Source organism: Trachypithecus francoisi, unplaced genomic scaffold, assembly GCF_009764315.1.
Source record: "Trachypithecus francoisi isolate TF-2019V2 unplaced genomic scaffold, Tfra_2.0 Lachesis_group15, whole genome shotgun sequence".
NCBI classification, from domain to species: Eukaryota; Metazoa; Chordata; class Mammalia; order Primates; family Cercopithecidae; genus Trachypithecus; species Trachypithecus francoisi.
In genome coordinates this window covers 19535353-19550002 of record NW_022681460.1, presented here as the reverse complement: position 1 = coordinate 19550002, position 14650 = coordinate 19535353, and positions in this window count along the sequence as shown.

Here is a 14650-nt window from a genome sequence, read left to right as displayed (position 1 = left end):
GTTGGACTTACAATAACTGGTAGAGGCAGGGTAGATATTTGAGGGACAACATAGCGAATTAAGTCTTTGACTCATTTACAAACTTAAAAAATATAGAAGTAAAATTTGCTCTTTTAAGAAGCCTGGTACACTACAAATATCAGCCTTTATCACCAAACAAGCTATTACTTCAAATAAAATATTTTAAAGCAGCATAATCAGAGCAGATATTTAATTTGAAAATCCATATGGATTATCTAATTGCCCTAATCTTGACAAGAGGAAAAGGATTGTTCCAATGGCTAACACTTTCTACTTATTACCAAGTATATGATTTATTACACTTCATAGAAAAGTCATTTGCTATGAGAGTTGTGTTTTTAATAAGCAGCCCACTATGACGTGTTACAGTGTTTTCCTCTTTCAGCAGGAGACTCTAGAGACACTGAGTGGGTTTCAGAGACAAGAAAACTTTGCAAACATCACTATCCTGAACTGACTTTCCAAAAGGGTTGTGACACACAGGAGCACAGGCTTAACTTGTGGACAGCATGCCTTTTTCCTTCCCTGAAGACAGAAGGAAGATAGCATACCTCCATGTCTAAAGTTTGGAGAAACTAGAAATATATTAACAAGGCAGAAACAAATGAAAAGCAAAAAAATAACGTTTCCACCAATACTGAACAAGCTCAATTAAACTAGCTCAGCATGCTCAGCACAGCCTTATTGTACCCACACCTATCCCAGTCAGGAAGATGTCCATGACCCTCTTCCAAACGGATTCCGAAGTCTTCATCAAAACCTCACATCCTCCCCTCCACCACCCCTCCTTTTTTAACGTTTGTCTTTGTAAAGGCAGAGAAAAGAAGGGAGAAGAAAAGAAAGGGATGGAGGAAATAAAAGAAAATAACAAAACTTTCTTAGCCTGCTTGAGACCATCACCTCACTTTGGTACAGAACTCACAAGGACAACAGTGTAGAGCTGCTAAGAAAGGAAAAAGCCCAGGAGAGCAATGAGCGATCAGTTTTCAGTCAGGTAGGCTTCTGAGAGTTGGGAAACAGCAGTCATTACATATGTGTGCCTGCTGCTTGGTATACCTGCATCTTACATATTCATCTGGCCTCTATTCTTATCTTTTTGTCTTACCCAAAATAGAACTGTCTTCGTGGGTTTATTTTTACTTTATTTGTAAACTCCCTGTAGTGTCGCACTGGCACTCAACATTTTATTGTTGCTGTTGTCATTTGGGATTTTAATATCCCTGATCTCGCTTATCAGTAGACATGTAGTAGTATAATTCAGGAGCAGAAAGTTCCTTCTGTCTCCTACTAACTAATATGTCTCCTGGCTAGTTATAACTTAAGTCTATAATTCTACCTGAAAATCAGAGCGTGATCTAGGTTCTAATGTTTCATCTTTTGAAATGAAAATATCCCTAGCACCTTATGCTGAGCTATCCATCATTGACATTTCAATGTAAACTTGTAAAAGTGGATTGCAATCACTTTCTAACACTTTGCCTGTGGCATTTATACTGCAGAGATGAGTTTCATGGAGGTAACCAGAGGGGTCATATATAAACCAGAGACCCAGACCAGGGAGTGCTGGCATAAATAGTGACTCTAGTAAACAAGAATTTTGTGACGTGGGAACACACACCTACTCTGAGGGCAGGAAATGGTGGAGGGGGCAGAAGAATGGCAAACTTTATATGCTTTGCAATTTTGTCTCCAACTAGCCGTGGGTCCCACTGTATTTATTATTAAAACCTTCCTTTAACTCGTCTTGTTCTTTTCCATTATGACAGGTATTTCTTAAGGTCATAAGTTGGTTCTAACTGCAGATCTTTGATATTTTATCAGTGCTTAGAGAGTTGTTTAATCTTGGGCTGAAATGCAAACATTAATAAAAATAGTAGAATCATAGGGGAGAAAGAAGTTTTCAAACAACACTTTTTTCAGAATTGGTGGAATGGAGAAAAATGTCGACTAATGGTTCAAACACTGAAGGGGGATGAGGGGAAGAGAAGATAAACAAATGGGAGACAAGGGAAATAGCTGATGAGGTTGTATCAATCAAAAAGTAAGATAGTAAAAATAGTGTTTTGTTCTTGGATGAGAAATGATCCTCTAGCCAGGGTGCAGTTTAATGCAGTAGGGGGATACTAATACAGAGACAGAGAGCAGAAAATGTAGAAATCAGAGGGACAAAGCTATTGGATTTGAGAAAGAAAATAAATTTATCTGTTTTCTCGAGTACGAGAAAGCTTTAGGATGTTCTAAAGGAAAGATGATGGGTAGAAAAAGAGAAGACAGGAAAAAAGCAGCCTTTAAATGTGGCTTTAATCCTTTCCCTTCAAGAAAATGTTTAAAATCTTTCACTGATCTTGTTCTGAACAATTGCAGGTATTATGTCTGTTTGCTTGCTTTTGTTTTCTTCACATTCTCCAGGTCAGTTGCAAGAGTTAGTTTCAGACAGAGGCAAGGCTGCTGTTAATCTTAAAGCAGTCTATTTTACTTTTAGGAAAAGTAAAAATCTCATTTTCTTTCAGACAGGGTTGATTCTATCGGGAAAAGAAAAAATAGGATTGAAATATGTTTTGTTCTAGATGGTACTATATTGCAGTAGACAAATAAGATGTGAAAATAAAAGTTTGTCGGAAGAGGTATGAGGTAGATAGTCAGCAATTGTTAGGACATATTACCCCAAAGTGAGGAAACTTTACTGCACAAACCACACATTCAGCCCAACATTACTCTGTTAGCCTATAGCATACTAAAAAAAAAATTTAAGTATCTTCTGAATATATCTTTGTTTTCACTTATTATTTATCTAGCCCAAACCTATTGTACAGGTTTGTTTTTCCTTAATAATTCATTGTCTATCCATCTTTATCCTTCAAAATGTAGGATATTTTCATTTCTCCTCTTTTCTCTTCATTTATTTCACTCTGTCTCATTCTCTTGAGCTCTGTCTCTCTCCTTTTCATTTATCTAGCTCTGCCTCATTCTCTTGAATGCCAGAGAGCTGGAAAGTACAAGTGTGGTTTTTTTCCTGCAAAGACTTTAAATCTAAACCCGTTTCAGCCTCAAGATAAACCATTCTCCTCAAAGTCATCCAAATCACTCTTTCCATTAGTAAATATCTCCGGGTCACCCATGAATGAAAACTGATTACTCTTTGCCAGTGTTCCAGGGAATCCCCAACCTTCAGTTCTCGAACAGCACATTCTTCTCCTCCCTTCAGTTCTCGTCTATAATCATTTGTGAGTGAATTTATTACTTCAGGCTTCTTCTTGTTTTGAACTCTTACCATTTTCTTTCAAATGTTGCCTAGCTTTTTTCCAAGATCCCCAAAGATCACTTTTTATTTTATTTATTTATTTATTTTTTTCACAATGGACCTCTCTCCTAGAAGGATGCGTCAACCCCTTCCCCAGATCACCTCACCAAGTCTTTATTGCCAGGTGATTTTCCCTTTCAACATTTATGTGGATGTTATTTTCACTTCCTCTCAGGAAAATGTTACCTTGACCTTTAGAGTGAAGTGTAAGGTGTATGTGAATGTGAGGTTTTTACAGATTACACATCACCTTAGGACAATTCTGGGAGAGTGTTTTGAAAACATCGGAGAGTGAACTGTAAGAAGAGGAATATACTAGAAAATTACCACAAATCCAACAAAGGAAAAGGCTTACTTACACATTCAGGCAAATGAAGAAAAACATGCAGCTAAGAGAAATAAAGAAATTGATATAGGAAGGAAATGAATATATGTCAGGAAAAAGAGAGAAAACAGAAGAGAGAGAAAGGAAGAGAGAGAGAGAGAGAGAGAGATGCAAAGTTAAATAGACGTTTTTAGGAAAGTAGATTGTTAGAAAAGGGATAGAAACTATTGTTGAGGACCCTAAATAAAAAGATTCATATGAACCAAATACATTCTTCCAATGTCAATGTATTTTTATTTAATCTGTTTTTGATTGTTCTCCCTTATTCATAAATTATTTAGGGGTATAATATTATTTTATTATTTACCAGTAGCCATTGTGGTAATTCATTGCTTCAAATAAACTATTTTATACATTGATTAAAATATTCTGGTACAACAAATAATGAAATAGGTAATATTTATTGCATAAAAACTCTGTGCTAGGCACTGCACTAAGCAATTTACCTACCTTTTTTCATCTTATCCTTACAACATCCCTATGAAACAGATACTAGCATTTTTATTCAACAACTGAGTCAACTGAAACTCAGAGAAGTTGAATAATTTATCCAAGATAAAACAGCAATTAAGGAGAGAAGTGGGATTCAAACCCATACATATCTAGCACCAAAGTCCATCCTCCTCACTACATGCTACTATAGGCTATCAACTGAGTTCTATTAGCCGGTATTAACATAATTTTGTGTAGCAAACCATTATGCTCAGGTTTAAATGGATATTGCAAGATAAATATTTCAAATCACATTACCTCATTTAAAAAATGGCTAAAGATATATGTATGTTGCATAAATAACACAAACTTCAAACTTACTAAAATATATACATATATGTATACATTAAAAAATATATATATTTTTTACATATTATAATAGAACCTTGCTTATCAGGTTTTAGCCAGTGACCTAGCAAGGCTCTTTTTGATTTAGGTCCTATGTTTTCTGTCATTTATGTAAAATTAAACTTATCTAATTTAAACTGCACAATTGAATGAGTTTTGACCTATGTATACACTCATGTAACTACCACCAAATTCAGCATTTTTATCACTGACATTTTCCTCATGTTCCTTTATCATCAATTCTCACCCTACTCTGGCTCATTGATGTGCTTTCCATCACTATATCTTTGCCTTTTCTATGGCTCACTACCTGCCATTACAAGCTATTGACTAAGTTTCATTAGTTAAGTTTTATAGCTATGGCTTTTCAGCCATACTGTATGATTGACAGAAATATAAATTTACATAAATGAATCATATAGTATGTAGTCTTCTGTGACTGTGTCATTCTTGTAGATCCACATTTTTACCTAGTATTATTTCTCTTCAAATATGAATTAACTTTCTTTAGTCATTGTTCTTTGTAATTGGGATCTAATGGCAATATATTCTCTACCCTTTTTAATCTGAATTTATTATTCCATTTTTATTTTGAATGATAGCTTCACTGGATATAGGTTGATTTTATTTTCCTTCTGCATTTTAAATATGCTTTTCTAATATCTTTGGGCTTTCATAATCTGATGAGAAGTCAAGCATGAAATCTTACTCTTTTCCCTAATAACTAATGTGTTATTTTTCTCTAGGTGCTCTCAAGATTTTCTACTTATTTTGGCTTTTAGCATTTTTTTTTTCAGACAGAGTCACACTCTGTCACCCAGGCTGGAGTGCAGTGGTGCAATCTCGGCTCACTGCAACCTCTGCCTTCCAGGTTCAAGTGATTCTCTTGCCTCAGCCTCCTGAGTAGCTGGGATTATAGACTTGCGCCACCACGCCCAGCTAACTTTCGTACTTTTAGTACAGGTGGAGTTTTGCCATGTTGGCCACACTGGTAGCGAACTCCTGGCCTCAAGTCATCTTCCCACCTCAGCTTCTAAAGTGCTGGAATTATAGGCATGGGCCACCATGCTTGGCTGCTTGTAGCAATTTGATGATGATTTGTCTGTGGGTTTATTTCTTGGTGTTTAACTTGCATGAAGTTCTTTGAACTTCTTGGATTTGTAGGTTAATGTTTTCCATCAAATTTGAACTGTCTTGCATCTTTTTTATTTTCTTTTATCTTGTCTCTCTTTTTAGGATTTAAATTATATGTATGTTGTACCATTTCATATGACCACTTCATATTTTCCCATAGATCTTAAGATTCACTTTATTTTTCTTTATTCGTTTTTCTATTTCTTCTTTAAAATGTATAGTTTCTATTGACCTATCTTCAGGTTCACCAATTCTTTCATATGTCATCTGCAATCTGATGTTGAGACCATCAACTCATTTATAAAATTTCATTGATTCTACTTTTCCACTCTAATGTATATGTTTTAGTTAATTATCATTTCTCTGTCTCATCTGTTTGTTCATTAAGGTCATATTTTTATTTAGTACTTTGAAAATATTTTCTTTTAATTCTTTTAAAATAATTATATGCTTTGAAGGCTTGATCTGTCTAATCCAATATCTAGGTGTTTTTTAAGTTAGTTTATATTGACTGCTTTTATTTTTCTGGTTATTTTTCACATATAGTTATTTTTTGACACTGGATTTCTGTTGAAAACCAAGATTTTGCAGATAATATATTGTAGTGACTCAAAATTTTATTATGTTCTCCTAAGAATTATTCTCTTCTGTTTCAGTAGACAGTTAATTTGTGTGGAATCCAATTGCAAACTCTGTTGCCACGCCCTAGTCTTCCACTCTGCTTGCCCCACTCAACCACCCTCCAGATCTGGCAGTATGCAGCCACTCATACAGATACTTTATTATAATAACTTCCCACTGGTGCATTTTCTCCTAGCTTTCTGTGGATCATGCCATGCTTGACAAATTTGTCAGTGAGCTGAAGATTTAAGCAGATATGGGGCTTATGCTTCCTGTTTTCCCTTGCTTCCAGGGGATCTCTTAATTTTCAATTGCTCTGTTGACTTGGGCTGTGTACTCTGACACTTCAAACTTTCTGCTGACTGAACTGGGCATGGTTCAGAAATACAGCCAGTTATGAAAATTATCAAATTCAAAGATCTAATTCTGTGACACCCCACATTTCAAGGGTATATCTATCTCTGGTCTCTGGCTGATTTCCCATCATGCCTCCTGAGGGCTCCCCTATACATAAGTTATTTAGCTTTCAGACAAATATTTGGACAGTTTATGTTCAGAATTTGGGTCTCCTTGCTTCTCATACTGCTCAGGATTTCTCCTATACATTTTTAGTTGCTTTTCCAGTCTTGAACTTTGATCTCTGGCACATTTAGCTTGTGGCCAATTTAGACAGTTTTGCCCTGGGGGAGGATGACACACTCAAGTCATGAAGCAACAGACTCAAATTTCTAACCCATTCCAGTTGTAGTTTTATGATTTTAACTGTCTTCTAGCTTCTAGAGTTTTTTAAAATGCTTTCCAGTGTCTCCATATAGTTGTTTGTTTATTTTAAATATTATTCAGTGTTATAGCTCTTAACTAGTGGATGTTCACATGACTATTTCACTCCCTTCCTTTCTGAGGTTCTACAATCATGCCTAGTAAAACCAAATCTGACAAGTCTCTCAAAATATTGATTTTAATTATTTGTGATATGCCTTGACTTTGGTTAAAATATATTTTATCACATAAATCATCCTTACCATGTTCATCTTTCTTTGTATGACTATTATATGTCTTGGGTGTGATATCTTTTTTTTTTTTTTTTTTTTTGAGATGGAGTCTCGCTCTGTTGCCCAGGCTGGAGTGCAGAGGCCGGATTTCAGCTCACTGAAAGCTCCACCTCCCAGGTTTACGCCATTCTCCTGCCTCAGTCTCCCGAGTAGCTGGGACTATAGGCGCCCGCCACCTCGCCTGGCTAGTTTTTTGTATTTTTTAGTAGAGACAGGGTTTCACCAGGTTAACCAGGGGGTCTCGATCTCCTGACCTCGTGATCCGCCCGTCTTGGCCTCCCAAAGTTCTGGGATTACAGGCTTGAGCCACCGCGCCCGGCTGGGTATGATATCTTTTTTATAAATTTTGTCACTAACACATTCTCTTCTAAATATAAAATCATAAAAATGACAATGTACCTGAAACAACCAATCACTGAAAATTTGTGTCTTGGATATCCTGTGTCAATAGGCAACCAATGGTCCTGTACTAACCAAACTAAATGGGGGAGTAAAGTAAGGTACCTTACATCAATATAAGTATAACAGAAGTGTTAATCATAAGGAAGCCAAACTCTGTAAAATGTTTAAAGACACTTATTCTGAGCCAACGGTGGGGGCCATGGCCCATGACACAGCCTCAAGAGATCCTGAGAACATGTGCCCAAGGTGGTTGGGTGACATCTTGGTTTTATACATTTTAGGGAAACATAAAACATCAATCAATACATGTGAAGTACACATGGGTTTGGACCAGAAAGGTGGGACATCTTTAAGCAGGGAGAGGGGAGTAATTTCAGACCATAGGTGGATTCAGAGATTTCCTAATTACCAGTTGGTTAAAAGAGTTAAGTTTTGCCTAAAGTTGAAGTTAGCAGAAAGAAATCCTTGAGGTGAAAATAAAGGGAGTTGTGCAAGCCAAGGTTCTTGTTATATAGAAGACACTTCTGGGTAGCAGGATTCAAAGAGAACAGATAGTAAATGTATCTTATCAGACCTTAGAAGGTACCAGGCTCTTAGCTAATCTCTTCAGGATTGGGATTCTTTACATATGCAAAGAGCCATTTCAAAATATGGCAAAGAACTATATTTTAAGTAAAATATTCTGATTTTCTTCTTTATCTGTCATGTGATGTTATACTAGAGTCAGGTTGGAATTTGGCATCTTACTGCTACAAAGAATCTCGTTTGTCAGTCTTAAAATCTCTGTTTTAATGTTAATGTGGGTCAGTTGTGTCTAAACTTTGAATGAGAGAGGGTATAATGAGGCATGTCTGATTCCTGCTTCTCTTCACAGCCTGAACTTGTGTTTCAGGTTTCTTGGGAATCCTCTTGGCCAAGGTAGGGGTCCATTTAGTCAGTTCAGGGGCTTAGAGTTTTATTTTTGGTTTATAAAGGATTAATGAGACAATCTTGATTAAGAAAATATTCTGGAGTTAGAGGGCCAAAGTACTTACCTATTGGCTCGTGCAAGACTTTTTTCTATCTCTGATGTTATGAAAATGATCATTAGATCATACAGTCTCAGTGATAATACAGAGAAGGAGTTGTATTTATATCGGAGGTGCTTGCTGAGATTGAGTCCTGCTCTTACATAGGATAGTTACCAACTAGACTCAGGTTCAACCTCAAGCTACTCCTAAGACCATAATGTTACAGCCTCACTAACCTGGCCTCTACCATGTATTACATACAGTGAACACAGCAGCCTGCTTTGATCTTTTCCTCTGAAGTGTCTCATCCATAAGCCCCTGCCGCAAGGCTAAATGGGAGGGGGACAGGCTACATCTGGGGCTTTTTTTTTTTCTTATTCTGAGTGAAGTATAAATTGGCTTCTTGTTTTGTTTTAGGAGTTTAAATGTCAAGAGTGTTTAATTTGATCTGCTTTACATATGTTAAGAAGGAAATTAGGAAGTCTATTAAGGGCTGAGTGCCAAGAGTTTTCATTAGTGACATGAGTGTATCTCGGTATCATTTTTTAAAATATTTGTAAGTTATTTTAGAGTTAAGAAATTTGTATTAATATGATAAAGTCAAAAAAAAGATCAAATCATAGGATCCACAGCCTAAGGCACTACTGTCTTTGATCCTTTGAACACACTTCAGCCAGGAGTCTATCGGGCTTGGAAAGGAGATTAGGAAAATCAGAAAACAGTTAAATTGACTGAAGTTAAAAAAAGTTTATGGAGATATGGAAAAGAGATTTTTAGTGGTAACTGAATAAGGGGAATAAGTAACAAGAATTAACATTGGAGGAGCTGAGCTACAGTAAGGAAGGAGTTGTGAGGGAAGGGATTAGTGTGTTTCAGATTTTTATTTGCAAGGTGTAGAGAAGATAAGCAAATAGGGAAGCTGAGATTTGGGCAGCTTTGATGAGAAATGGGACTTTGAGGAAGAAGTATTTAGGTATTATACTACCTAATATACAATATAATGACCTACTCCAACTCTGAGTATCTTAAAATACAGAATTTCTCTTTAACTTATTTAGAATGAACTTTTTTTTTTTTAATGCTACAACACGTTGTGATGGCTTTTAAAGTCATGAAAAAAAAAAGACTTAATTATATTAGAGTAACTTTTCAGGGATTCATAGAATTTTAGACATAAGTTGATTTCCCAGCTGCACCTCTGATGAGCCAAGACTGCCATTTTCATCATGACAGTCAGGTTGCTGAATTTGACAGACAAGCCAGAGCAGGTACAAGCCATAATTCAATTACCACAGTAAGGTACCACTCTGACACTAGAAGAATGCCCGATCTGTAACTGGATATATCAAATGGAATAGAGAGCCTTAGAACTATGTGAGATTGCCAGACTGTGGAAGTCTAAGAAACCCCTCATGAGATTACAGGATAGAAATTAGTATTTAAGCCACATCTATACACACATAATTTATTGAAACATTTGAGTCTTTTCTATGAAAAGATAAGAAGTCTGTGGCCGGCACAACTGAATTGTTTTAGGGTCCTTTCCTGGACCCACAGGCTAAGATCTGATTCACTGGTACTTGGAGACCTCAGAGGGCTGAAAAAATTCTTCCCTAAAGAAACTGGAGTAGTTTTCATTAATTAAATTCAAGGCTGGGAAAAGGGAATGTGTTACTGAAATACTACAACAGTGACAATTCTAAGGTGCTGAAAATTAATAGAGATTAAAAGGGATAATGATAGATAATGTAGGCTTTGCATTAAGAATAATTCCAGGACTCAGAGCTGTAGGCTTCCATATCCATGACTGAATGTCTGTTTGTCACAAAAAGAATGCAGAGCAAGACAGGGAGTTTATAGGATCAATCTATAAACATGTGTCAGAGAATGGCAAGAAGTTTTCTGCACAGTGTTGAGATCCAGGGTCTTTAGTAGCACATCACACAGCTGCCCCAATGTATTAGTCCATTCTCACAGTGCTATGAAGAAATACCCAAGATTGGGTAATTTAAAAAGAAAAGAGGTTTGACTGACTCACAGTTTTGCATGGCTGGGGAGTCCTCAAGAAACTTACAATCAGAGGGGAAGGTACCTCTTTACTAGGTGGCAGGAGAGAGAGAGTGAGTGCCAGCAGGTGAAATACCAGACATTTATAAAACCATCAGATCTCATGAGAATTCACTCACTATCACAAGAACAACATGGGAGAAACCACCCCCATGATTCAATCACCTCCCACCAGTTCCCTTCCACGACACGTGGGGATTATGGGCATTATAATTCAAGATGAGATTTGGGTGGGGACACAGCCAAACCATATCACCCAGAGCATAGTTTTGCAAAGGAGGAATGTCTAGATCAAGTCAGTACAAGATATATTTAAAGTCAAAAGTTTCCATTCAAACTTACTTTCTTCCAGAATCCTAAGAGGCCACCTGTATCCTCAACGCCAGTGAATGTAGCTACAGAGGAGGAAAAGTGAGCTCCTGTGGCAGCCCTCAGGGACAGAGGCAAATAGAAGACTTCTAGATGTGTCAGGACAGCCATGGGGGCCAGGAAAACTGATATAGGAAAGAAAACATACAAAGAAAGAATCTTTAAATGGATAGGTCCTCATGGACATGGATAGAAAAACTTCTTCACTTGCTATAAGGAGATTTTCAGAACCAACCTGGTGACAATGTATGGATTATGTCTCCTAATTTATATCCTGTTCATAGGTATTGGTCATCGATGGCATCTCTGACCATTTAGCACTACTAATCCCCTGAATCATATCAGAACCTAGATGTAGGAAAAGATACTTTAACAGATCTAAGTCATCTAAGAACTTTGGGATGTAGCAACATCCTATGTTTGTTTTAGTTAATGGCAAGGTCAAACATTTGTTGGCATATAATACCTCAGAAAAAAAGTAATCAATGAAAACATCAATTATCCTCTCTGATTGCATAGAAAATACCTCGGTGAGCACAATCAGTTTGAATCAGAAAGAACAAGGGCAAAAGCAAGAGAAACAAACACAAAGGCACAAACCCAGTAGAAGGAATAGAACTTCAAAAGATTGAGATTTAGATGAAAAGGGATGCTGGGTGTCAAAGTATACATTACAGTCCTTTTGGATAAAGGGTAAATTATAACACAGTCAAAAACTTTATTAAAATGTAAGTCTTACACCTTTTCCCTCATCCTAACATCTTAGGAAATCTCTTTAGTTTCATACTGAGCTATTCAGCTCTAGGCCCTTTGTCAAGCTGGGTTGAACTGTGGAAAAGATAAAGATAGGGAGGTAGCAGGAGACATTAAGTTGAACTATACTGGAAAGGATATGGCAGTAACTGGAGAATACACCTGGAAAAAGGCAGAAAGGAGTAACTAGAGATTTCTGAAGGAGCTAGAGTTATATATTGAGTAGAGATTCATCATGGGTTAATTGGGAGGGGGATATTTTATTTTAGTTTTATTTATTTTTGCTTGGAGGACAGAAGGAAAACCATAATAGCAAGTGAAGGTATTTCAGTTTCCATAAAGAGTAGAAATATAGGGAGATAGATATGACTCCTTCTCATTTTTCAGTTCTCAAATGTGACCTGCCTCCAGAGGTCTTTCCTGTTCTTTCTGTCTAAAGAAACCACACACACCACACCTCCCTCCAAGTACTCTCAGTTGCATCAATTGTTTATAAACTTCACAGTATTTGTTATCACAATCTATAATTAATCCTATTTATATATTTACTTACTTATTTTCTGTCTTTCCCATGAAGATTTAAATTCCATAAAGTAAGAAGCCTTTCCTGTCTTGTTGGCACTCTTCACAACCATACCACAATTCTTATTTCACAGATTATATACAATAATTATTTCATAAATGAATGACCAATTGAAAAATTGGCTGAGTTAATTAGTGAATGGGTAGAAATTTTCTAGAAAATTCTGCTCTGTTATGTACAGTATAACCTTTTAAGTCTTGATTTGTTCTGATTACATTGGTATAAAGAAAACAAATAAATACAATCATGATTTACAATTAATCATATTCCTTCTATTTTGTAAGAAGAATCAGCCAACCCTCCAAGTTTAAAGAATAGGACAAAATCAAAGAGGAATATATCTGTACTCACAAGATTGAGGATTCCATATTACTGTCATTTTATAAAATAAATAAATATGTACCTTAATTCATATTTGCTTTTTTGAAGAAAAGCTTTCGTTCCTTGATCAGCTTGGCAGCTTGTTGCTCAGCAAAATTTTATCCCTTTGGATACAGTATGTAAGGGCATTTCTCAAAATTAACTTTAGCCCATTTTCTCTATATCATTAAAGGATGTAACCTCCCTACAGTCTTATACCTAACTGATATGTTAATCATTTTAATTGAGTTATTACCTTTGAATTCATATAAGAACGTAGATATTCTACTCTAATCACCTTTTCCACATAGAACTATATATAAACATAAAACTAAATATACATGATTGTCCTTCTTTACTTTCTTATTTGTCAACTATTTTCATAAACCAATTAGCCAACCTTGCATCAAAGAACTTGAGTTTGTCTTTGAAGTAAATCCCTATTCCCTAGGATTGCCTATCACTGGTGTATTCTCAGTCATTACTTTGCTGATCTCTGACAACTCCCTTTCATATCCTTGACAAACAGAAATATCCACGATGATATTATGGCTTGCAAGCTTCTGATTGTGAATTTATTTTACAGTCTTTCAAATGCAGCTCCTTTCTTGATTCTAGTGTTAGTAATCAAGATCAAATCTTCAGTAAAATGTATCAGGACTACTGAAACACTATACTAATTGGTTTTCCTATTTCCAGGTCAGAAGCACTCAAACTAGCCTAAGACCCTCTGGAGTGGAAGTCTCAAAACATTTTGGGTTGCTCACTTCTTGGTAAAAAGAATCTGGTGTGTGTACTCACAACATATGTGCATTTCTTTATTTATAAATGATGTGTTTGTTTTATTTTACTAATGTATAATGTACAGTTTTAAATATACAAACAGAAACTTAAAAGGTGAAGTAAAAATAAATAGAAATTCTAATATTTTATTCCTGAAGCCCAGTGACTCATAGATGTCTGCCCCAGGATGGTGATTAGATGACTCAAAAGTCTGTAACTCCTTGTATTTTATATGGGCACATACAGCATTCAAGTTATCTATGACCTCTTAAGATCCAATGACTACGTCACACTGCCCCTGATAGATTTTTCTAAAACATAGATCTTATATTGACACCCCCTTTCTAAAATTCTGCAACAGTTTGATAGATTACAGTCTCTCTTCTTTGGTTAGCAAACATAATTCTACAAAATCCAAGGCCAAATTTTGTAGTGTGAAATCTCCTAACAGGCTTGCTGACCAAATGGAAGACACCCTTTTTCCAGCACACTGTTCATGCCACGCTTTTCTGGTCTTTTGTGTCTACATCTGTATGGAGAAAACTACCAGTCATATCTAAGTAGTAATTCCAGCTACCATCTATTACTTAATTACTATTACACATGTTCATTATCTCATTAAGTACTCACAACATTACAAGATAGGTATTTAAGTTTCAATTTACAGAACAGACAGAAGAGTAAACTATAAATCATAAATCGCATTTTACCACATATGACACATTTGTTGTTGATGTTTTGTTTTTTGATTTTGTTTTTGTTTGTGACAGGTCTTGCTCTTTCACCCAGGCTGGAGTGCAGTGACTGACATGTTCACAGCTTACTGCAGCCTCAATCTCCTGGGCTCAAGTGATCCTCTTGCCTCGGCCTCCTGAGTAACTGGGACTACAGGTACACACCACTACACCCAGATAAATTTTTTTTTATTTTTTATTTTTGGGGGCAGCTACGTCGCCCAGGCTGATCTCG